Raw genomic sequence first — 26,915 nt, 5'->3', positions numbered from 1 at the left:
ACAAAGAAAGAATGTGAGAGGTAAATGGATACAAATCGTGAATAAGTACCAGGAAATTGGAATCTGCTACTAGTGGGGCATGTGAGACTGACCTAGGTTCAGCATGCAAATGGATGTTATCTCTAATATACATCCCTGGTATATCTTTTGATATCTCTACATACATAAATATCAATAGAAGCACATTTGGTTTGGTAATATTTTGTTATACGAGTAAGATAAAATGAAAAAGTTGTTATTGCTATGTGTACAAATCCTTATTGTTGTAATCCATCACATTTACTTTCATTAGTAAATCGTGTTATCCCACTATGTTACTTACTATCAAACATATGTTGCTTACTGTATTATAATAGTTAGTAACTTAATGTTATTCTTATAAATAAAGTATGCACACTAGTATGTTACATATACGGTTCTACGTAGAATTAGTAACACCATCGGGAGAATAAAAAAATTAATAAATAAGTTGTTTGGGGCATCTTACTAACGTGAGATATTCACGGCACTACAGTGTTTCTCACGTATTAACCAAGCATAACAAGATTTTCATTAAGAAGGTAAACGCAATGCTCCAATATTTCCCAGGTAAATGTTTTCATACATGAATTTATTTCGTTTTAATTAGTTATTGCGTTATTCATAGTGATAGTATTGGTTCGCAGTGTAATGGTGTGTTATTATTCAATAGATAAAAGCTATTATGTGACCAGAATTTAATCGTCGTATGTAAGTAGATGCTACGTACATACGAAATTAGAAAGTTACAGTTACGTTAGTTTTTTTTATTCGTAAGAAAAGGCTATTTGTTTGCATCATTTTCAAACTTATTTGTTTCTGCACCGGTAACAAGATCCGTGTTGTTAACCTATTGCAATCGTCCTTGTGAAGGAATAAATACAACATTTGTGGGATAAAATCGGCAAATAATGAATTTTAATGAACATTTTAAGTAGAAGATCTTTTTTTGCAAGATGATAAGAAGTTATTGTTAGTTACATTTACAATATATTTTTGTTTTGTAAAGTTGTGTTTTCTAGCTAGGAGTAATGGTTGGAGGCACTTGTGATCAAACTATCTAGAATTCCATCTTTTAGTGATAGTATGTTACTATCTCGAGAGATGTTTTTCAAAAGTTGCTCTCTTCGTTACTGCCAAGCGCTGATGGCCGGAGACACTTTTGTCGGCCTGATATGAACCTTTTTTCTAAGAGGGTCTAAATCAACATAAAGAACTTATGCTGGGATCAAATTCCCCTGATTTTAGCATTAATACTATTTTACGTACCCAAAGATGGCGTAACGGCTGACGTCGGATGCAACCAATACGAGGTTGACTCATGGTCAGAATATGACCGTGTGCCGCCTGTAGAACTATGAAATATTACTCCGAGCGAGAAAAGTAGTTCCAAATTTACTGCTCTATAACTTCGTTGTTTGTCATTGCCACCCTTTGGAACCCTGTACAGTTTTGTTCAGGAGAACGATAACAATAAGTTAATAGCGAGAAACTCATTTTCTTTCATTCCTGCGGTTAAGTACATAATTACCTTTGAATCTTTATTATGTAATTACATTTTGAATCAAACTAGTAAAATCTTATAACGATATTTTCATACGCACGTTCAAATAAGTTAAAACACATTGTAGCCGTGCATACGTATACAAAAAAATAACACTAAATAAATTTAAATTTCGCATTGGTGGGTCGGCAATGTTAAAAAGATTCAAAATGTGGAGGAATACATTACAGTACAGCCGAGTTGAGCGTCGTGTACTGACTGGTCGGTTTCCTATCGTACATATTCCTCTTTATGGCATCTTCTTCACTACCAATTCGCTCCAGTCGACTACTTAGTTTGCATTACTATTATTAAAGCCTGAATTTTAGTTAATGGATTTTTAATTAAACAGATTCTCAAGGTATTTAAACTGTCAGAAAGTTTCTTTAAGAGCTAAGATGTGCTATAAATTCCTGAACTAAATGTCAATGACCTTAGTGAATAGTAGTAAATACGAAAATGCAACAAACATTTAAAAAGCAAATTGAAACTATTTTAAATTATCAGTGTTTTCCTTCAACCAGTTAATCCACAGCTAATAATACTTTAATATATAATTTGAGGTATAGAGAATGGAAGTACAGTGACGACTTTTATATATACTGGACGTAAGTCTTATATAATGGGTAAGCTGCGGATCTCAAAGTTTTAGTCTCCTTTCGTGCTTATCCAGGTCGGTTACGTCAGAACCAATTTTGTTATAAACAAGATTTTTTTCGTCCTCAGGTTCTGTAAATATTTCTTAAAGGCTTTACTTTTGGCACAAAATTCCATAAATATTTTTAAAAAAGCACCGCATTTCTCACTTAGATGAGTTATTTATTCATTGCTTTCTGTTTTTAATATCGTGGTGTTTTCAATAACGTCCTACGGAGTTTGAAACTGAATCTCATTATCAACATTTTAGGCGGAGGCCATAACACTGTCGTGTACTGTCTGAGGTTTAGACCACTTTTTTATTTGTTCTACTCTTAGCAAGTAACCATAGAAATATTATATTTTTCCTGTTTTTAAAACTATTTAGTTAAGCAGTGTTACAGTACATTTTTCACAAAAGGTAACAAAATGTTTTGTTCTATTAACAAAGAGAAATTTATAAAACTACAGATAAGTGTAGAACATTTTTGGGCATAAAAGCCGAATAACTCAAGGATTTTAAGAGAAATTATAACAATGATCACATCACCGTGTGAAAAGGCACACAAGTAGTTTTTTATTAATGTCCAGTTCTACAATTAGCTGTCTTTTCTTTTAAGTATGAATGGACTTCAATCTCTACAATGTGAAGATGTACTTCATGACTAATCCAATTATAAGAGATTATTCTATTCTTTGTATTATTTTATATACATATACATAAGAATCTAGTAACATCCCGTCTTAAAATGAGGTGGAGAAAAAAGTGTTATGTAACAATATATTTTAGCTGCTATGGTCTGGCATTTATTGTAAGGTGAATTGAAAAAGAAATATTGGTGAGCGTCTAGACAGCTGCCTAAGGGAACATTATGTAATTATAACTATTTTTACCTGTATATAATATATTTCAGAAATAGTTGACTTTTCGCAGGAAAGCAGTGGGGATTACTTTTCTGTTTCTCCGAAAATCGCCAGAAAGAGAGATCAGGGAAAGGATGAGAGAGAGTTCCACTTACAGTAAGTACCTTCTTACTCTACTTCTCCATTTGGCGAATGCAGCTTTACTTTTATCTCGAAGTGTTGTTATGGTCAGGTATTCAAAGCATGATATTTTCGTCATGTATCTACAATTATTCGACTTGCACTAAAGGAATTACGAAACATTTCTGAAAACTAATTAATGTATGGAACAAAGGGAATAATAGAAGAATTATATTCCTTATTGAAGAAAGGTAGATTACACGCTTTATTATTATGTTGAATAACAGCACATTAATAATGTATATGCCAATTCTTACAAAGGGATATCTGACTCATGGCTGAAATGCTACTATGAGATGTCAGTCATTAAATTTTTATTTTTGGGTACCTAAGAAATTGAAATACGTTAATGATTTTCTACTTGATATTATGTCATAAATTTAATAAAAATAATTTAATGCAGCATCTCCTTAAAATATTATTAAATATAGTGGATATTTAATAATCAACTAATACGGAAACTGTACAATTTCCATACAATATTTTTATGTTCCTTAGAGCATTATTATTTAATCTTTATTTTAAATGGAACTGTACTGATACACAGTATATACAGTGTTTAAATCATATCTATCTGTTAGTTGATACGGTTGTCACCTTTTTGCTTGTTATTATATAAAAATATTTGCGGATCAGACCTATAATGAAGAAGTATAAACCATTCCCTTCCATCTTTACTGCGTGGCTACGAAACAAACATCTAAAACCGGTTCTGTAAAGTCTGTGTGATATTTCGGTCTCCTCCAAAATATTTAATGGGATGTTCAAGAAAATTAAAAAAATATCTAGATTAAACATAAACATTCAGTAATTATGGAATATTATTTTTGAGCGGGAATATCTCACTACGATGGAAACTTTACTTAAGGTTATGGCCAGACCAGTTGTTATATATTGAGGACTGCTGCTCAAGTGATCAGATGGTGAAGCCATCCAAGTTTCTGATTTCATTAACGATCATACCAATATTAAATGTTGCCCAGAAGCAATAAATCGATATCGTCAAAGAACATCTGTGTAAGATTGTAAGTTTATAGGAGGGATATTAGGGGATGATATGAGTTGTTCTCAATCAACAAAGACTAAGAAACCTTCCTTAATATTAAATTAACTTTAATTTAAATGTATATACATCAATATTTGTCATCTAATTTCCAACTGTGTTGTAGTGATAGCGGAAAAGATTAGGTTACTATAAGTACTTAGTTTATATTTAATGTCTAATGTTTAATACTATAAGTTTATATTTAATGTCATGCAAATATAATCATGTTTCGTGTCAGATTATCACCATGCCAAAATAGAATGGTGTAAGAAACAAAACATAAGCTGTATTTAATTTTCTAGAGTTAAGCAAAACTCTGGAGTTGGAGCAAACCTGAAGACTCACATTGATGGATTCCGTTTTACGGTAACGAGGGTATATGTATCTGCCCACTAGATTACTCTCTGTACATAATAAATAATGTAATTTCCGGGAAAGGCAGATCGTTGCGGTGATGCTCAGAACATCTTTATTTTGGTATAGGTACTTCAATACTTGAAATCCACAAGCCAAAATTAGGAATTCATCCGTAAAAAAGAATCATTTTATTTAAAGACTGATGTTCGTATTATATCCTTCAAAAAACTAAAATAGGAAGTAGACAATTGAAAATATTGCGTGATACGAATCATATTTAATCAAGCCAATAAATCACTATTTATAGTAAAACTCTTTTACAGAATTGCAGTACCAAATGCTATCCTAATTACTAAGATTGATATGGCAAGGAATTTATGAATCAAATTAGGGTTTTGCTCAGGGATAAAATATGAGTGTTAAAAATAATATCAGCCAATTTTATAATAGGCAATGTAATCATTTGTAATTTTTCTGAATTATTGTAAAAGTAATATAATCGTACGCCGTTATATATCGTTCTGGATGACTGGGTTACATGCGTACTAAAAATAAAAAAGCAAGATTAACCAAAATCTATTATTACATTTTGATCTTTGTATAATGATCTGTTCTCGTCTATACTTATAAAAGCAAAGTAATTGTTTGATACCATTACTTTGCAATCACTGTATAGTTTCCGCCACTGCAATTGCCATACTTATTACCCTAAATTATAATAAATAAACTTTTCTGTGAGTGACTAGATTGTTCCACCCATTCAAACAAAAGAAGAATTTAAAAAATTACTATTTTTGTTGTGCCCACCATCGTGGGTACTAATCTTATTGACCAGCTATTCACACGACAACAGATTAAATAAAATATAAATCGTCTTAGCGTCTATCCTTGCTATCTATTTTACTAGAAGTTAAAATAAATTTATCAAAACAAATATAGAGACTAACTTCACTCATTTTATTTATGTTTCTCTTATTAACGATCATATCCTGACAAAGTAGCCGTTCTTTTTCATCTTTTAATGTCTGACTATGTTCAACATGTCCGTTTATCGGGAGAGTTGTAGCATCTCTTAGATAGTCGATAAGCAAGTTATATGCTCTGAGCAGAAGAGCAATTTTTTTTTAAATTCAGTCAAAGCGCCGTAATCGGCGATAATGGAAACTGGAATGGTTGTCGGGCCGCATCTAACGCCGAACTTCGGCGCAACCGTAGATCATCGTCTTGAACTAAGTGCCCAGAGCTTTTTGAATTTATTGCAACGTTTACGATAGTAATAACATATTACCCCTACATTTTTCTCAGTTTTCGTCAGTAGTTGTATAAAAACCAATTACTTGCAATGCAAGTGCATTTTTTAATTTATCTGATAATTAATTATTAGTAGGATATAAAATTATGTAGTTGAACAAAATAATACAAGACAAGAGTACGCCACACCGCGCGTCGCGTAAGAGGGTTAACTGATGTTGCATGCGAAATTTCAATTCTATAGCGCATTTAATTTTCGAGATGTTCTGCGGTAATATGGACAATAGAAAATAATTCAAAATACTAAGAATAATTTTAATCATACTCAATGTGATTGCAGAAATTAAATTTTTATCTTTTTCCGACAGACGATATATTGTGTTGGCCTACTAAGTGATAAGTCTTCAATGAGGTTCAGCCAAATTCCGTGGTAGGACGTGCATCCTCGTAGTATTCATTCTTGCCTACGCAAAAATTAAGTTTAGTAAGCGATATAAATTCTAATAGTTAAATGCGATATATCTTACCCAATTTCTTAAAAATTATTTAAATCACAAAATTTATGGTTAAATAGTGTTTGCATTACAAGACAAAAGTGTACTGACATAAAATCTTGACAGCGTACTCAAGATGTTATTTGATCCCCTGTATTTTCGTTTGTATCAAGGTTATTAATGAAACAAATGTAAGAATTTTTGTTTACAATTATAGCTAAATTCCATGCACTATCATCGATCTCAGTTTAGGCCATACAGAAATCACACTTCATAAAAATGTCAACTTTATAGATCAGTTCGTTTTTGAGACAGTGCGATCAGATAGTCATACAAAGATAAATATAATAATTCCAGTCCTTCGAATGATAACGCTCAGCCAATAATAGTAAATTTAATAATTTGAATAGAAATATTAAGAAATTGTACTATAATAAACGTTGATTTTGTATTCATATCCAATACTCATATACTCGTATTTTGTAGCCATAATACTCAAAAGATAAATAATTTAGTAATGCACACATTCTAATCCGTAACACCATAGCGTATTGTTGAGATTTTAAGTATCATAATAATCAAATTTACACGCAGGACTTATTGGACTACAGTATAAAATAATAATTAACATTTACACACATAAAATATATTTGTTGCATCAATGGATTTGTCATTGCAAAGACTAGTTAAAGGTATCAGTTTAATAATACAATCACAGCCCAAGTCCGGACACCATCTCCAATACGTCGCTTGGCTGCGAGCCAGCAGTTTGTAACTTGATGCTCTTTTGTGGGCTGCAATAAAACATTAGAGCTGCGCAATTTATGATGCTTCTAGTGCCGAACTCCAGATAAATGTTTTAACTTTGCTATTGAAATGTTTCCATTATTCTATTGACAAACTTGATTTTTAATCCCAGCTTTGTTTGTTTAGTCATAGTCACAATTATATCATTAATATACACACCAGTTTTTAACACTAACTGAAATGATAGTTTAATATAAAAGGGAGTCTGATTATGACAAACCAGATGGATAATCCAAACAGATTTTTTAAAGTAAGAATATTAATTTATAAGCTATAATTTAACAACTAATCGTGATAAATAACAGCAGTTTACCATAGCTTCACAATATTTGTATGTAATATAAACAGCTACATTTACTCAAAACGTATATTACTGACTTGTAAATTTGTTATAAATAACGCGAAAACTATATCACATTGTTTTGAGGAAACGTTTGAATGCAATTTCAAGTCGTTGGTTTAATTTCAAACTGTATTAAAAGTTTCAGTAAAATCCGTATAAAAGTACGTAAATACTTTGTGAAAATCCCATTACTGCTCATTAATATTAACATGTTTTCTCTAAGAAGACGTTTTTCTTCATGAGCACAATATCAGTTTCTATTAAATTAGTATAGTATGAAATATAAGATTTTTTTTATCTTTTCTCGTGTACCTTATTATTTCCTGAGTTGTTGCTGCGTTTTATTATGTACTACTTTTAACCAAAATTGAATAATAATGATGCAACATATCAAATTATATTAAATCTGTTAATATCTGTTTTTATTTTTTAAATTTTAAAAGGGAACACTTTATAGTGAATATACTTAGACTACTTTAATGATATACAAAATGATTCGCTGCCTACTTGTTAATAAAGATACCAGATTTACGGAGCTTACCGGCGAATGGATAGCAATTAAAGGAAATTAACATCAGTTTCCTCGGGCTTGATAAACTCATCAAACTGCTCAAATAAGATTATCGAAAACATAACTTTCTAGTACCATCAAATTTCAATGACTATGAATCATTATATCTTACAGATTGAATCTCAAAAGAAACAGCCAGGCCTTTTTAAAAGGTGTTAAGTTTGCTAGTACGTGACTTCATATACAATAACGATGGAGAAATATTCAAATTTTTAAACTTGTCTTGAAATATAAATAAATATAACACTAAAAACAAATAGTAAGCATAATATAGTGAGTTACTTTATAAAAAGGTTAAGAAAACTTACAAGTTTATGAAAAAAGTAGTATTTTTCGTTAAAGTTCCTTTTAGATGCACGTACATTACGGAGTGGCTTCATCCTCTGTATACATCTACATCCACATTGCATGTACACATCTTCATGTTGTGTCTAGACAGGTTTTGGCCTACATCCACTGATTCTTAGTTGATCTTATTGGTATAGGTCACCTATATGCAAGGCACTTTCTAGTTCCTAAGAAAGCCATTCTAAATGGTTAGTGACTGTTGCAAAACGTCATGTCCATAATCTACATTGCATAATGCTCAAATATGAAACTAATATTCCAAATATGTGCACTCAGGACTATTTTTTAACTTTTTCCATTAGTATTTAAGTTTGTTAGACATAAATACTATTCTACATAACACTGTGTCAGTTAAAAAATTCAGTAAGCAATATATTTCCCAGCAAAGAGTTTGGACGTAACATCATAGTAAATGATTATTATCAGCTTTGGAGGCCAAGGTTTTATTATTAACGTATGTCTTTCACTACTTTGGTATAAAGATATTTAAGTTGAAAAAAATATCATAACGATAAATCTTTTATTAAAAATTTCTTCAAAATAAAGAAGAGATAAATACAAGACTAATTTGTCATTGTTATAAATATTTAATGTACCTAACTATATTTAATTTAGCATGTTTTTTTATAAAGACATGTATCTTTAAGATAGTTCAATAATTTTATAGCTGATTTATAGTTTACTATTGCGTAACTAATGAGTAAACAATTAATTTATTTCTTTCATTATTTATTAGTAAAGATAGTCACATCTTAATGAAGTAAATTACTATCCACCTATTGGCTAACAAGTAAACAATTTTTCAATGATTTTTGAACAAAAATTATTTTTAAAAATATTACATACTGATTTGTATGTTGAATTAAAAATTCTAAAGTGAGCCAAAGTTAATTAGGTATTTTAAAAATTATTTAAGACTTGAAGATTAGGTAAAGGACTTTTGTAAAGAAAGTAGATGAGAGAACAAAATTCAATTTCTTATAAAAGTTGTGAAATAAATCCTCAAACACAACTCCAAATTAGTTTTCAAGAAGGAAGTGGAGTGCCGGTGTGACAGGAAGGCAGGTGTTCTCTCAAGAAGACGTTTCTTGCCACTAAAAATTTTCAATAAACTTGTGAAAATTTATGAACTTATAAATACAATTCCAGAAGAAGTAAATATTATGTATTTTATTAGAAAGAAAAATTATTTATTGTATTCTATTCATAATACGCAGCTTGGTAAAGTATACATACAAAGTGTAACTTGTGATATTATTTTAACCACAGACTTACAATAACTAACGAGGTTTATTCAATAAGCAATACCTCACACAGTGCCTTGGGAAACAATTTCCAAACTAAAACAACTGAGATTCTGAGGTAGAGCTAAATGGAAGTGTAAGTGACTTATGTGAAGTGAACTGTACATACAATATACAGGTATATAACATGTATTTATTTATGTACAAGATAAGAGTACATCACATCAGTGTCGCTCAAAAGTCTCCACTAATCATGCGAAATTTCAAGTTCATACCTTATTTCATTCTTGAGGTGTAGTGCAGACTCATAAACACAAATAGACAATCATTTAGAGACATATTTTTAATAAATTAAGGAATAAAAAGAGGAGGTTTTTGTCAGCCTACTTATCGGTACGCTTCAATAACACTAAGCCAAATTCCACGGTGGTGTCATCATAGAAACTATTCTTGTCAGTGTAGAAAATGAAGGGTCGTGCAAAATTTAAAGTCACGAGATCGAATTTTTATTGTTATCTTTGCTACAGGATACATTCAGATATTTGTTAGTTATGTTGTCTACAACACTCCTTAGTTTGTAGTTTCATGAAAAGAAATCTGTTCACAAAGCCAAAAGAATGTGTATGTTGTATGTAATAATGATAGATGTATTAATATACCACATATTATTTTTATTCTATCCTTCGTATACTAATTTATTTGTCCTTGTTTTCCTTGTCAACATGGTTAACCGAAAGAATTGCCTAAAAATATTCATGTTAAAAAAATAAAACTTTTAATTGTTTATTATAGTATTACCGTTTTAATAACGAATTGTAGGTTACATGTAATATTCCATAAAACATGCATGTAATAACAAGAAAAAGGTGTTATTTTAATTTTTTAAAGATAAATTTCATGTATATTCATCTTTTGAAATGGTAATTTCCTTCTCTTTAGCTTGATATTTTGAAGAGATAAAGATGTTTCATACAAAGACAAATCCTTCCCCAGGGTAAATGTGGCGTGCAAACTCAGTGAAATGGACAAAATGTCAGTGTTAAGCTCTTTGGCATGGAACCTTGCCTTGGAGACTTCACTGGTTTGTGTTCCCCATTTTGGCAAGACGCTTGAAAGGAACGTCTATGTTTTACACGTTTAATCTGAAGCGTAAAATAAAATAATTTGATTTGTGATTGATTTTGTTCAAAAATAAATACTTGATCTTATTTAATTCTTTATTTTCTCTGAAAATAAAAAGTATTTAAATGTGTTTCAAATGCCAAGAAATACAACAAGAAAAATGTTTCAAACCTAAAAAGTGTATTATCCACAGAAATAATTGACTTTGTTAAGTAATAAAAATTACTAAATATCACATGTAATATGTTAAGTTTTGAAACAGTTTTACATATACATATTTTATGTTTTGCTAAGACTTCATTCAAAAATTTCACATGAATTTCCTAACTAACAAAAGTGAGAGAAACACTATGAGAGGCAATTAAAGAGATTTAAACCAAAATGTAAACGTTAGTAGTTATATAATATTCTAAAAGCCCAGTTTTAATTATTATAACTAATCTCCCTAAATAATGTTCCAGTAGCAACCGAAATCCATAAAAAATACAAAGCTTGTGAGTGTAAAAATCCAATAATATTGATCCAATATGTATATTTTCAAATTTAACATCATATATTTTTCAATATACATAGTTTGGAATGGCACATCTTTTTTAGTTTTTCGAAAACTTTTTAATTTGTTAAAATAATTGAACAATAATCTAAAAATTGTGTATAGAGTTTTTAGTTTGTGAGTGCATTTAAAAATAGCGCTCCCTTACAAATTTCTATCTTAAATAACTTAAACTTGGCAGACCTAATTTAAAAATAGTTCTTAAGGATATTAGTAATAACTTGCGGGAAATTTAAACTTAAACTTTATAATGTATAATTTCGTTTACTTGTTTTAGATTAGATAATTATTTCAAAAGAAATTAAAATCATTAAAACTTATTGTGGAAATTAATTATTCGTCAATCATACCATTACTTCTGAGTAAGCCTGAGCAGTTTTACAAAATAATGCTGGACGGCAAAGTCAAAGCCAAGCCAGAAACGTGCTACAGTGCCACCACACTTTGCAATGTTTGCCACGTCCCATTGGGGTTTTACTAAACTTTTAATGAATACTTTTTCAAATTGGGTTTCCTGCAAACATTCGCCCACAGAGTTCTAGTACTTCCTTTCAATAATTTACCTCAAAGTTTAAACTGGATTTACTTCTCTCCTTAATATCATTAAAATATATTTATCCCTCTGAGAAAGTTCACCCATAATTTTATTTCACTGACAACCTATACTGTAACATGAAGTATCAATACTGTATGTATGTTTGTTTGAGATCTTAGTAGGATTTACTTCGTTAGAGCCGCGCAATCTATTACTCTATCCTGAATATGTTTTGACACGAACGGATCGGTCTTTTAAAAATGTCAGTTTAAACAGACATTGAACTATATTCTTTACTCGTTTTTTTTCAGTACGTGAACTTATTAAATATTGCTGTTGGTTTTCTCCTGAAAATTGCAATGGGCTTTATATTATAGAAATATATTAAGTGTGTTTACTGTGTATTACTTAATCTACAATCTTAAATGCATCTTAAATTTAAGTGCCGTTAGAACCTCACTTTGTAGAATCTATTATTGAACACTACATAAATCTATGAAAAAAATCAGCACAGTTTCTCCTGACTAGGTATATTTAATCTGTAATCTGTATATACGCTAGTATCAACAAATTCCACTTTGTAGGGAGGTGTGTACTAAGTGCAGTCCTCACTAATTTCTTACTGTTATGAATTCAGATGTTGATTATTAGTTATTGTCGTTTATTTTGTTTTTGTTATTTATTTTATTTAACATGCAATAACCTACACATCTAGGTAGGTGTACATTAATAGGAGAGCTTACATGTACTAAGTCACTTTTATTGAAATAAAGGTGTTGTTGTTGTTTTGTTGTAACAGTATTTATTATGCTTTTCTGAGAGATAGTTTTGTTTTAAAAGTATGTATTTACTAGTTTTTATTTGTTATTATTATAAATTGTTATAGTTATTATTAGTTATAAAAGGTAATTTAATTGTTGGAGTAGACTTTTTCCGGTGATAACACCGAAGGAGTATTGCACTGTGTAGTAGCCATATAAAATTACAGTAGTTGAAGAAGTGTATTAAGAATTCTTGTTTTTCAGAATCCCGCACGTGCCGTGTGAGGCACATGGGATCATGTATAAAGTAACAAAATTGTTAATAAATAAACATATTTCAACTGTGAACTTCTCAGAATCGATTATCGAACACCACGCAAATCTATAGGGTGACATAGCATAGTTTTTCGTGACTAGTTATCTGTAATCAGTATGCACGCCAGTTCCGAAAATTTCCACCACGATGTGGTACGATCACGTTTACACATTCAAGATCACTACGTTACTTCCTACCAGTAGGGGGTTGGGAGAAAGATACCCGCAGGAAAGTGTGATGAATGTCACGCGTTGTAGGGTCATACTATTTTCCAGTATTTGTACCCATGTCATTTTACCTTAAAGCATGAAAAACCTCTATAGCACATTAAATTTAGCTCTATCAGTAAATAATTGTCCTAGCTAGACGCTATATGGCGTCTACTATATTCAATGAGTTAAGGACCATCATATAATTCTTCTGATAACCAATAATCTTTAGCAGAGTATCAAATGATGTAATTTGTTTAAAGATGGAAGTAACCAGTTATAATGATATTCTTTTAAATAAGTGCAGAACCATTTGAAATATCAGTGTAGAATGTTTGATAATTATAAGCATATTTGAAAATTTAAAATGTGATGACAAAATCAAGTAAATTATTTTAAAATGCCATCCTTAGAGAATAGATCTGGGCAAATTAAAAAATCAAATCTTAAATTACAGTTACGTTATTATTTACTACGTTTTGTGATTATTTTGAAAAAGTGGCATAACTCGGTGATCTGTACTAATATCGATTGATTGAATTAAACACGTTCTGCCGCGACTGTGACATAAATATAGTAAAAAAGTATTATTAAGAGTTTATGTCTACTCTTTTAATAAGGTATAGTCAACCATATGTGGTTTATTATATATCTAAAATGTTTCTCTGATCTCAGGGTATTCAATATGTAATGTATTAAAAAAAATGTTTTTTTCTTGAATCAAGCTTCGGAATACTGAACCCTTTTATGTGCTTTAACAAAGTTTTCTTGTGAATTAATCACAAAAGTTTAGTTTTAAAACTGTAAATGTAAAACAGATACTTACCACGATTGGTATCGCGACTAGTGTCCTTCAGTAAAACCACATAATGTTAATACATCTAGTATAAGTTAAACTAGTTATTTCGTAAATAAAAACTTTATTGGGGATTCTCGTTGCTTCAGCCTTATAACACTTAACAACTAATTCAATTTATCGCTTATTGTTCCCGTTGTCGACACTTAATTAGAGAACAAGTAAACAGATAAACACGGACTGTAGAGGACATTCGCACTGTCAAACGAATTACGTCAATGCCGCTTGGAACTTAAACATAAGTGATGTGCCAACGGCAATTTACTTCTTCATTCTTCTTTGTTAAGGAACTTAACTACCATATTATTTACGTCTTAGGTCATTGGCCTCTGCTCTCAGGCCATTAAAACCATAAAGTGGCATAGCTGATAGATTGTCCCCATTATTCCCTATTTGAACACTATAGTCTGTTATGTTCTTTTCATTCTTAACACGTAATCCCAGATTAACCCTAATATTGTCAGGATAAAATAGTACTAATGATTATAACCTCCAAACAAATACAGTATATCCAGCATTATTTCGTTCACAATTGGGGGTTAAATATGGTGTATGTTTCTGAGGCTATATAACTAAATAACATAGCTATCAATTTTCCTAGAACGAAACACTCTAATTAACAATGATAATTACTAAGTAGATAGCCTATAGATAAAAGGTTTTCATTCATTTTGCATATTTTTAGACTTTTATATTAGAGTCTTATAGTTTGCAATTTACATTTTATATAGTATATACTTATAATCGATTTATATATAATTGAAAACACTAACTAACACCTTGAATTTCATTGTGTAATAAATTTCTATTTTCAAGGTATAGTTGATGTATAATGCATCCTGAACATATTTATATTATTTTATATTTCGTCCGATTATTGGAAAATGATTACGGTTTAATTTTAGATTTTTCCCGTGTTTGATTCCTTAGTTAAAAAAAAATATTATTGTAAACCAAATATTTAAGTTAAAGTCTTATTTTCAGTTTTAGTTATTATATTCTATGTATAATGTGAATTAGAAATTGAACAATTCGAAATAGTTTGTAATTGAATTTAGTTTTAATAATTTGAGCAAATGGTAACAAAGAAAAATATGAGAAGTGTGGCCGAATAAGAAATATGTATTTGACACACGTAAAGTTCACATTTTGTACAGTTTTTTGGGTTAATTTTACAGCTAGCACATTCAACCTCAAAAATTGTACTACATTCTTTTACATATTCATGAAGACTAATGTATTTTTAAATTTCACTGAAAATATATTTTTAATATTATATCCTACCGACAATACATCTAACATTATTCAAGTATTAATCACTCATTCAATGGTTAATTTGTAAGTATAATATTATTCAGGTACAAGTGTTATTTGGTTAATAATTGGAGAATAATGTTTATTTGCAGAGATAAAGTAGATTATTTAAATAAAAAGTCATAAAATTTCATTAATAAATGTTGGGAGATAAGAAAGGAGCGAGAACCGGTTTAAATTAGAGGACCAAAGATGTGCATAAGAGATAAGGGGAGGTAGCCAAATACATTCTGCTGCTTCTAGACCTTACCCTCACCTTATAACTAGGCCGTTCGCGTTGCCAAAACACTTCGTCCTAAGTATCGAGTCCACGTTATATCTTGAGCATAGAATAGGCTCCTCCTACATAGAAGAGCAATTTGCAGCATTCAATGTAGCCATTTTGTACCATCACACCGCTGTCGGTACCTTAGGTCTTTAGATATGGAGGCACCCCTCGATTCCATCTGAGTGTAAGTCACTAGTTATTTCTAAACTAAAATAAAATATTAAAGCACAATCTGTGATAGTAATATGAGGTGTGTGCCACACCATGTGGAGTAAACTTTGCTTAGGTTGCACGGAAACATTTTATTTATAGCTCATTTCATTTTAGAACTTTTTTGCGGACAGATATACAGGCAGAAAATCATAGAAAAAAGAATGTAACGACAAACACATCAAAGTAATATTTGCAAAGATATTTGAAAAATCTGCAGCTAGACTATGTAGACCTTTACGTAATCCAGAATCCTGTAGGGTACAAGCCTGGGAACGAGCTTTATCCCTACGACAGGGACAGCAGCATCGAATTCCAGACTGATGAAGAAAGTAAACAAAGACTGTGCAAAGCATTTTGGCTTGTTTAAATTCTCACTTCGTCAACTAGACCGGTGAATGTAGAAAGCGACGATGCCGCAAATGTTAACAGTGTTGTTTTTACTTCCTGCACCTGCCTGGAGTCTCCAGACATGATCAATTTCTTCAGAGAGACTAGAAAGTATAACGAAAAAAAAAATGGGGACTGCTCTGGGTTGTGGTCATCCCTAAAAGCAGCACCACTGAACACATGGTGGAAAACATGGTTCAAATTTGAGCTCAGCACCCAATTGACGACCGAACTGAATACCCTGGATCAGGGAAATAATGGAAGAAAGTTCGGATTGGTTTGGTTTAGATTTTGCTTTTATTATTGGGACAAGGACGTAAATTAAATTAAAATATCAAAGTGTACAGCAATAACTTTAATATAAATATGTTTATATATTGTATTCACGTGAAATATCAAGCTAATTAATTCGATATAGCTAAAACTACCGTGACTAATCTTTATACATTAAAATTATTAAAAAAATATTGGATTTCAAGTTGCCTTCCAACTAGTTCACATAATGTTTCTACAATTAACTCGTAAAAAAATTTTGTTAAGATTTGCGGATGGAAGATCACAACTAAAACACAAGACCTCAAAACCTACAAATAAGTCAAAGAAAGGCATGATGTATTAATCAATTTCTTTCTTATAATCAATTTAGATATAAGGTATTGTAATTAGGAGCCAACTGCAATTAATTTGTATAAAAAGAATGAAATGTAAATGACATTGATCAAGGTTTTGTCTTTCAGAATGGACTGTATCCACAAATCACTAAATACCCCTTATTTCATCGGTCGAGTAACTATTGAAACATTCACAGTTAGTGATGTAGCAGTAAAGAACATTCAACATGCAATCATTAGTTCCAAGTGAAGCCTGACAGATCGCATTGTATCGTTACTGTCGCATTATCTTAAGTCACTAATTACCTCCTAAATGATTATTCCAGTAACTATTGAAACATTCACAGTTATTGGTGTAGAATCAAAGAACATTTAACATGTCAATGGCAAGTTCCAAGTGAAGCCTGACGGATTGCATTGAATTCTAACTGTTGCACTATGCAAAGCCAAACACAAAGCTCAATCTCTCATGACTCGATTGTTTAAATGTTGTCCGCACAATTGACAATGAGATGCGACAGCAAACACAATCACAAACTGATTGTGTTTGATATATCCCCTGGTTCACCGAAATGGACGAGTTAATGTATTGTAATTACTGAATTTATCAGTGTTTGGACAATTTGTATTTAAAACGCCATAAAACAATTATATTTGTAGAAATTCTGATATTTATCATTATTCAAATTATTTTCACTACTAAGTAAAATAGGTAAACTTCTCTTAACACTCTCTTAAATAATATATAATAAAGAAATTCTATCAGTACGAATGTTACATATTTTATTAATTAAAGCAATAAATTTAAAACTTTTAATTGCATATCTTAAACATTTAATTATATTTATTTAAAGCAATGGTGATATATAATTTGTTGGATCTTAAAAAATTGGTTTCAGCCTTTTAATAGTTTTTTTTACTCAATATATGTTTTAAATCAACTGATTTCAATTATTGCTGCGGTTTACAGATCTTATATCTTAAATTTGGGATACAATTGATAAGATACCGTGTTTAGTACACCATTCTGGTTAGGCATGTTTTTTTAATTTATTTTAGCGTCACAATGAGGTTCCTGACGTGACCAAGCGTGTCCATTCCATGAGTTTCTTTCCATTTTTCATCTTTCTATTTAGTAATTAGAACATCTAAAATAATGGTGTTTTTTTCTGTTATCTATATGGCCTGCTTATGGCAAACTTAGCGTTAACGCATACATTACTTAACTTTATACATTGTATTGCCAAGACGTAGTCACTTTAGCCATAAAAATTCCCATACTGTTGAATATTCCCTTATTTTTTATCTTAAACTGAAACTTACCTACTTCATTTTATACGGTAGTAATTATGAAACATTCACAAGCATTAACATTATGGCATTATAGCTTTTAACATTATGGTGGAGTTCTTTAGTTATAGGGTAATTGTGTATTAATGTGTGCCTGTGTAATTATTTATTACAGCTAGTTTAAATTCTTAAATACCTTAGATAAGAAAACTAGTTTTAGGTAATCATTTACCGTAGTAATATTTCTATCGGAAATATTCAAATAGTCTTTTAATGTTTTCAACTGACTCAGCCATCTCACTGACTGACTAAGGAAGAAGTTCATTCAGAAACTCAGAAGCAATGAAATGTGAACTCAGCTTTGTTCCAGATCTTCCCTTGACTGTAGCCAACAAACCGCCACTGTGACCTTTCTTGAGATTTATAAACCACAAAGAGTTAAATATATAGGGTAGTTTGTCAAGTTTCACCTATTATTATTAATAATAAATTTTTATAAAATTTCAGAACTGTAACTGAAATTTTTTTAAATTGTAAGCATATGATCTATATTTCTTATCCGATACCAAATTACTCAAAATAGCCACCAGTACAGACCCTCTAGAGTATTTCTTACCTGCTACAAACATTACTCCAAATATTCTAATTAGTTTTGTATGTATTCTACTATTTCATTTCTCTCTCATACATTTGCGGTCAGAAACTCTAAACTTTTCTTACTTTTACACCGAACTACTTCCAACTACTCTGTAGTTTTATATGTATTCTAATATTTAATTGCGCTCTTGGACATTTTGCAGGGTGACTCAGACCCTCTATGAATTGTATTCGTTTCACATGATTATAAAACCTTTCAATGGTCTAGATAGACACTATCTCGAGTGATGTTGCCATTAGTGCAGGCTAGGATCCCATGGTACTGGCGCATTCCCTGTAGATAAGATAAGGAAGGAAAGATAAGAATCTTAATTCTTGAATAAAAAAAGGTACATTATACTTTCTTCAGAATATGTAATCTGACTTTATAACGGTTACAGTGTAATTATTTTCGCATATAGCAATTTCTAAAATTTTGTTTGGGCTAACCATGAAATTTTGTTCATAATTATCACATAAAGGCACCTGCAGAAAAAAGCCATTTTGGAAATCATCAATGCTCCAAATTGTTATACTCTCTCTTATTATGATATGAATTGCAAATGAAAATGAATGAATGAATATGAAACATGAAATGAAAAATGACTTTATTGAATACAACGTTAAAACATATTCAATTGGCGAGGTTAGGGACTATTAAGTCCCCTCTCTTACACCTAAACCATAAATTAATAAATAACTCTACTATTACAGTAAAATAAAAGCCAACTTTACAGTTTTACATTACTATTTTTACAATCGAAAATTATAATCATCTATTTAAAAATAATGTAATAAAATGAAATCAAAGGTTTTCTATGAAACTAAAAATCAATTTACCATAGAATTAAATCTGCTGCAAGGAAGTTAACAGACATTCATCCATCACCATTCATATACAAAGCCATCGTATACCAGTACCTATGCCACGTTATATCGTCAACACCGAAAGAGGCCCCAAAACAGATGGTCCCTGATACGCACCCCCGTAAAAACCGTTCCACTACGAAAACCTCTAATAAGTCCGGGAGATTTCAGACACAAGAGACCTAGGTGACTACTTACTGAAATCCGAGAGGATCTATGAACAGGAATAATAACAGTAGAACTCCACGTCTAGAGTAATTCCAATTGCTTGTCAGAATGAACAATAATAAGTTGAGTAGCAAACTGGGCTAATTATTTATCAACAACTGAGGGATTGTATTTGTTGATAAACTAAACTCAACGGCACCGTAACGATAAGGATGTAGGAGACAAATAGGTCCTGAAGCTCTGCATTGTATGGCTTTAAACTACCAGCAGTGTACTGGATGAACAATAATAAGGTGAGTAGCAAAGCGGCCTAATTATTTATCAACATTTGAGGGATTGTATTTGTTGACAAAATAAAACTCAACGGCACCGTGACGATAAGGATATAGGAGACAAACCGGTCCTGAAGCTCTGCATTCTATCGTTTTAAACTAGCAGCAGTGTACTGGATGAACAATAATAAGGTGAGTAGCAAACTGGCCTAGTTATTTATCAACATTTGAGGGATTGTATTTGTTAGCAAAACTAAACATAACAACGGCACCGTGACGATAAGGACATAGGAGACAAACAGGTCCTGAAGCTCTGCATTGTATGGCTTTAAACTAGCAGCAGTGTACTGGATGAACAATAATAAGGTGAGTAGCAAATTGGCCTAATTATTTATCAACTACTGAGGGATTGTATCTGTTGACAAACTAAACTCAACGGCACCATAACGATAAGGATATAAGACACAAATAGGTACTGAAGCTCTGTATTGTATGGCTTAAACTTTCAGCAGTATACTGGATGAACAATAATAAGATGAGTAGCAAAATGGTATAATTATTGTTTAACAACACATGGATTGTATCTTTAGACAAACTAAACGCAACGACACCGTAATGATAAGGATATAGAAGGACAAACAGGTACTGAAGCTCTGCATTGTATGGCTTAAACTAGCAAGAGTGTACTGGATGAACAATAATAAGGTAAGTAGCAAACTGGGATAATTATTTATTGAAAACTCATGGATTGTATTTGTTGACAAACTAAACCGTCGTATGGCAACATCGTGTACATATATTTTCAATGTATCATATAATGTACGCTACTAGTCCGTACATAATTTATTTTAATATTAAATAAGTTTTCATATAAAATACAATATCATTAGCCAAAAACGACTAATAATTTTGAAATATGCTTATTTTTTGGCCAAATTCTGTATTGTAAATAGTTGTAAGCTACATCGCGTGTCGCTTAACAGTCTTTGCTTAGGTTACATCATAGATAAAGGCATACTCCTAATGGGCTAAACGTGTTACTATGTCTCATGATTGTACTGTTCGTATGCATATTTATTCATTCTTCGATTTTCACGTTACCATCATAGTTCCACGTTAGACAAATGTAAAATTATTCTCTACCGCTCAGCCAAATCCCATGCATTTTCATCCAACATAAAAGTCTTGCAGAAAATAAATTTTCAAGTATATAGATACATAATGCGGAGAGACAGACAGACATTAATTACATTTTCCAACATGTCTTGTAAGTTATATGTATAGCTAACAAAACTAGCAAAACTCATCAATTTATCATATGAATATGTATTTAGAAGGAGAGTGTAATTTTCTAGCCGCGGTGAGAGCAGAAGTAAGTCGGTAAAACTGGCCGACAATAATTAATCAAAACCGCACGCTCCTTACGTTGTGTTGTGTAATTCCTGTAGCCACGCTCTTTCGTGCAGTGTAATTAATTATTATAATTTAACCTTGTGCTTTTCATGAGATCCCTTTTCTCTCCGGCTTAAAAGCATCTTCATGTACGTTTAATTTTGAACCATTACATACCATAGTGCAATTTACAGCCATAATAAAAAGTGTTTTTTAAGAATTATAAAGAGAAAAAATTACAAACTCTCTTTTTATCTGTATTTTATTTTGTCATGCTTAAATAAATTATATAATCTTCTTTTTTCAATTTTGTCCTATGTACTCACTTACATTTTCTATTAGAATGTGTGACGAAAAACTCATTAGCAGTATAAAATGTTTGTGAGACAAATGTAGAAGTGACACTAAGGATATAGCCTATAAAAAGTCAACATGATGTGCTTGTAGACGTTAGGTCGCAATAATGGTATTTATTTTTTTAATAATGCGTTAAATTGTCTTTTTTATTACCTTAGATTAGGAAATAGACGCCAAGCTTTTACGTCATAAGTTCATAAACTACCACTCCGCGTCTCCTACTCAGGTAATTTGTCAGCCTGTAGTCTCATAAGGGTGTTTTTGAGTACATTTAGATAAACAACACGAAATTTTTTTGTACTCTAGGGATACGTAAATTGTGTATTTTTTATATTACTTGAAATAAAATTCCAGCATTAATGCTCTCCTAAGAATTTTACTAGGCCAGTATTTTGCTGAGTACCACAGAAGAAGAATTCCTATGGACCTTTTGAAAGAAACAAGGTCGAGGCGATTATTCAAGATTAATCACAGATCAAGGTAATATTTCATATATTTCAAACATAACACCGTAATTTATACTTTTCCAATTATCATAACTGTCGGCAAGACAACCGGCTCTTGTCGTACCGTCCAATAATCGCAAAGCATGATTTAATTGTAATTATTAATACTGATATAAGTATCGAAATATTGCATTCAGTACATATTTATATATCGTGAATTGTTTTAATATGTAAGTAAAATATATGGTTGTTTTATAGTGCCTTTCATGGATATATCTTTAGACTTACTGGAAGAATTCTCCTGAAGAATATAATACGTTCCTTAAATCAAATCTTGTCTTACTTGTAACAGTTTGCAAATTTAATACTTAATTAAAAATGTTGAACATTCACATTACATTTCCACCATATCCAAAATTACAACGTTGTTCATACATTCAAGTCTTCTTCATCCTTCGTCATCGAATTAGGCCGTCTCCCAGCTAAACGCCAGAAACACGTCAATGCTGAGGAATTCTTTTCTGCAATTTTACGACCCTCATGAAATAATTTCTTCCATAGGCCCCAACAACACCGCTCCGTCGCAAAGGAGGGGGTGAATTATCTCATATTATGCCATAATCAGTAACTGACTAGGGCAGTATCGGGCCAAGGACCTCAAATAATTATATTCCTAAGGACAGTGTAGCACACACGTGCTAATTGTGATTATTACTTGTCAACTTTCGATCAAGTATTCCATGGCATTTACGAGTAGACTTCCTCCAATATAGAATCTTCCAACATAACGGCTGACTCACATTTGAGTTCACTGGATACAGTGCGAAATTCAGCTCGTTTGATTTCGAAGAGTTTGCTTTGAAAGGTTGAGGCTGTTTAAGTATTGAATACTACTATTGAAAGCAGCAAAGGCTTGTTGCTTCAAATCTTATTATTAGTTATCTCTGAAACAGAGAGTCGTGTCATCAGCATACTGCACGATATACCATGCAGCAGCGATAAATTTACGTCGTTGACGTATATCAGGAAAAGGATTGGACTGGGTATTGAGCCATGGAGAACACCGTAACTCATTTGAATTGGTTTGGAAAATTGGTTTGAGATCTGAACTGCTTGAGCTCTCTAACTTAAAAATGATCATGTATCATTAACATAAGTGATAAAGAGATGGACAAAGAATTATATCCTGATATATAACAGGATAAAGAAAACACTCCATAAAAGCTATATCATCTGCTGTATTACATTGCCACAACTTCTACAGCTTCTGGCGTTAAACTATTCTTCCAGAAAATGGTAAAATATAGCCTACTTCTTAAAAGATTTAGGTGTTTACCTAAATTAATAAAAAAAATATTTGCCTTGATGATGGTACACTTAAAATTGTCTTTATTATTGTTAAAAAAAGAATATGTAATGACTGAATTACAGCTAATAACTTTTAGGATTACAAATCTAAATTATGATTACATTGATTAAATTTTAAACATGACCTTGTAACATAGACGAGGCATAATTTATATAGCCTCCGTAACCGAAATGCGCATGGGTTGGATGTGGCTACTCTAATAATTAATGGTCCTGTAATTGGCTATTGGTTTGAGAGGTTCAAACAATTTATTGTTATCATAATGTCGTCAAACTTAAAAAGGCTCGTCCAAAATCTTTTTAAAAGCATTGTTGTATTGTACCTTCCTAAAGAGATTTTCGTTAATAACGCGAAAATCCTGTAGAACTGTGTTTGCAATCAGTTAACTGATCGTAAATTAAACTGCTTTCTACTTCTGCAGGCGTAGAAATTAAGAACGCTTGAATTTATGACAGTGTATCATAATGAAGAAGAAAAGATTAATGAATGTATATGAGTGAGTGTCTATTTTTTGCAAATTAGAGATGTGGTTTCTCTTTAAAATATGAGATGTTTCACACGTGTAAGCTTCTTGAAACTGCGATACCCTAATTTGTATAAGATCTCAGAAAACGAGAAGATTAGTTGGATAAGAAACTTGCTTATCAATGCTTGGCCACTTTCTATATCAACGGATCCCATTTTGACATCGATAAAAATTGCTGAATAGGTTGTATCGGCCAGCACGTCAATAATTCTCTTTTAGCGATATTCTTTCACATGACATAGAAACTCAAGTTTAACATATGAAAAAGAGTTTTCAATAAGAATCACTATTATATTTCAACAATACGAAATTTAAAATTACAAATTATATCAAGAATCACTTAAGACTCAACTACTCATATCTTTTTTTCTCTTCTTATTAAACATTAATATTTAGTGATCAAGTTAATATTAAAAGTGTATATATTTTCAGGATCGCATAACTCTTATTAAGCTTGGAGCTTTAACAGGTTTAAATATAAATTATCTACAGTCATCGATTATTTTATAATATAACTTTATCGCTATGTAAACTGTGTACCGAATGACGATAACACATGGGCATGGTGACTTCTGAGGTCGTAGTAATAAATACTCGAATTGCAAAGTTTACTTATAAGTTCAATTTAATCAGTGAAACTTACAAGCACCACTTTTAGTTGGTAAATTAAATGTATACCTTGCCACGTTGCTGCCGATTAGATTACAAGAACTAAAAATTTATATCTGATAGGTGGGCCTAAAATATCCAATGTTCTATGAATTATGCCTACGATATTTTACTTTATAAAACTTTAAGATTTCACTTCCCTTCGCAATATGTAGACTCACAACCCGGGCGTCGGCGTCTTGTCACGAGACAATCTTGTCTTAGAGACACGAAGCTGTAGTCTAAGAAGGGTTATTTCTAGTCGGTAATTACTAGAAGAGGAGTAGAAGTTATGAAAGTGGTAGCCATCTACTCAAATAATACGTGAGATACGTGAGCTCGCCTAAAACAAATTCGCGACGGTATTAGCCATTTAATGAGACAAAAAACTTATTACAACAACAACGTGCATCGTCAGAAGGACGACGCCACAACTTGTATCTATTTCAATCAAGCAAATAAAAGATCTTCAAGGGTTAGTTACTTTACTATTTACAACTTTACTTTACGTTACATTCATTTTTATATGTTTGGCATCAAATGGCTAATTTAATAATACGGAAAGATAAATTTTACTTACGGACAAGGCGCGCGAGGTCAGATCGGTCACGTAGTTGGGCTGCTACAAAGGGTTAGAATAAAATATTCATACGCGTGCCAATTAGGTAGTTACTCCGCCGATAATTTAGTTCCGGAACATTGGATAAAAAAATAATATTAAATTATACTGGCTGAATAGGTTGTGAAATTTACATTATATAAAATCTAATTAACTAACGGTACAACTGAGTACTGCCAGATAGTCTTACAACTCGCCATAATCAACGATAAGATTCCGATTTACAACCACGATTCCATACTAAAATTATCTACGAATTTATATTCTAAACCTGATTCGACTTCCTCCTAAAATAAGTATGAGCCTTTATTATTATTGACATGGCTGTCGTTACTAAACCGATAGGAGCATGTGGTGTAGTGCAGAGAGGGAGTGACTTCCTATTGTGTTTTATTCGGCAGCCATGCCATTATTTGGTATACTTCGTGCCTTTTATTTATTGACTTCGTATTCTCTACTGTTACGTGTTATGTTATATCATGTATTTTAATTCACCTGACGATTCCTTATTGCTGAAACAAATGCTGAAAAAAAAACGTTAATTGAGTCCATACTTACTCATTTACTAAAGGTCAGAGGTAAGGTGATTATAAGAAAAGTAAGAGCAAACCTCAGCTTTATTCAATTTCCTTCAAATTATTCCTCAACCCTATATAGTAGTTACCGAACATAAGTCTCCTATCATGCAATCGTCATACACTTTTTAAAGGACGTTTCTGATTTAACGTTCTAATTAATTAGAGGATTCCATCCATAATTATGTATCAGCACTGAAATGTTATTCAGTTTGAATGAAACTGCTGCAGTGCATTTCCAGATTAATTAATTAAGGCACTAGTATAGGTAAAAACATAAACAAGTGTTTACACTAGTGCTGTAGTGACTTTTTTTAATGTTAAAATCGACACGCGAAGGCACGTTATTTGTCAGAAGTTATTGGCCAAAGCCCAGACAACGAATGCTGGAGACTGCAGCCAGTTGGCTCAAGGCCTAATTGCCAACGAGAGGACAAAATTAAAACTTCTCTCCTCAGAGATAAACTGTTCTATTTGTTAAGCTCTTCGTTGTCAATGTAGTGAAAGTGGTATTTGTCAGAAGTTATTGGCCAAAGCCCAGACAACGAATGCTGGAGACTGCAACCAGTTGGCTCAAGGCCTAATTGTAACCCAGAGTACAAAATGTAAACTTTACTCCTCAAAACTAAACTGCTCTATTCTTTACAATATTCGTTGGCAATGTATTGAAAGTGGTATTTGTTAGAAGTTATTGGCCATAGCTCAGATAACGAATGCTGGAGATTGCAGCCAGTTGGCTCAAGGCCTAATTGCCAACGAGAGGACCAAATTAAAACTTATCTCCTCAGAGATAAACTGTTCTTTTTGTTAAACCCTTCGTTACCAATGTAGTGAAAGTGGTGTTTTGGTGACTCGCCTGATTTTAGTACTTTTAACAGGGTGGTTTAAAAATTAACAGACATAA

Source organism: Homalodisca vitripennis, chromosome 2, assembly GCF_021130785.1.
Source record: "Homalodisca vitripennis isolate AUS2020 chromosome 2, UT_GWSS_2.1, whole genome shotgun sequence".
Taxonomy (NCBI): domain Eukaryota; kingdom Metazoa; phylum Arthropoda; class Insecta; order Hemiptera; family Cicadellidae; genus Homalodisca; species Homalodisca vitripennis.
This window is presented reverse-complemented; position numbering follows the sequence as displayed.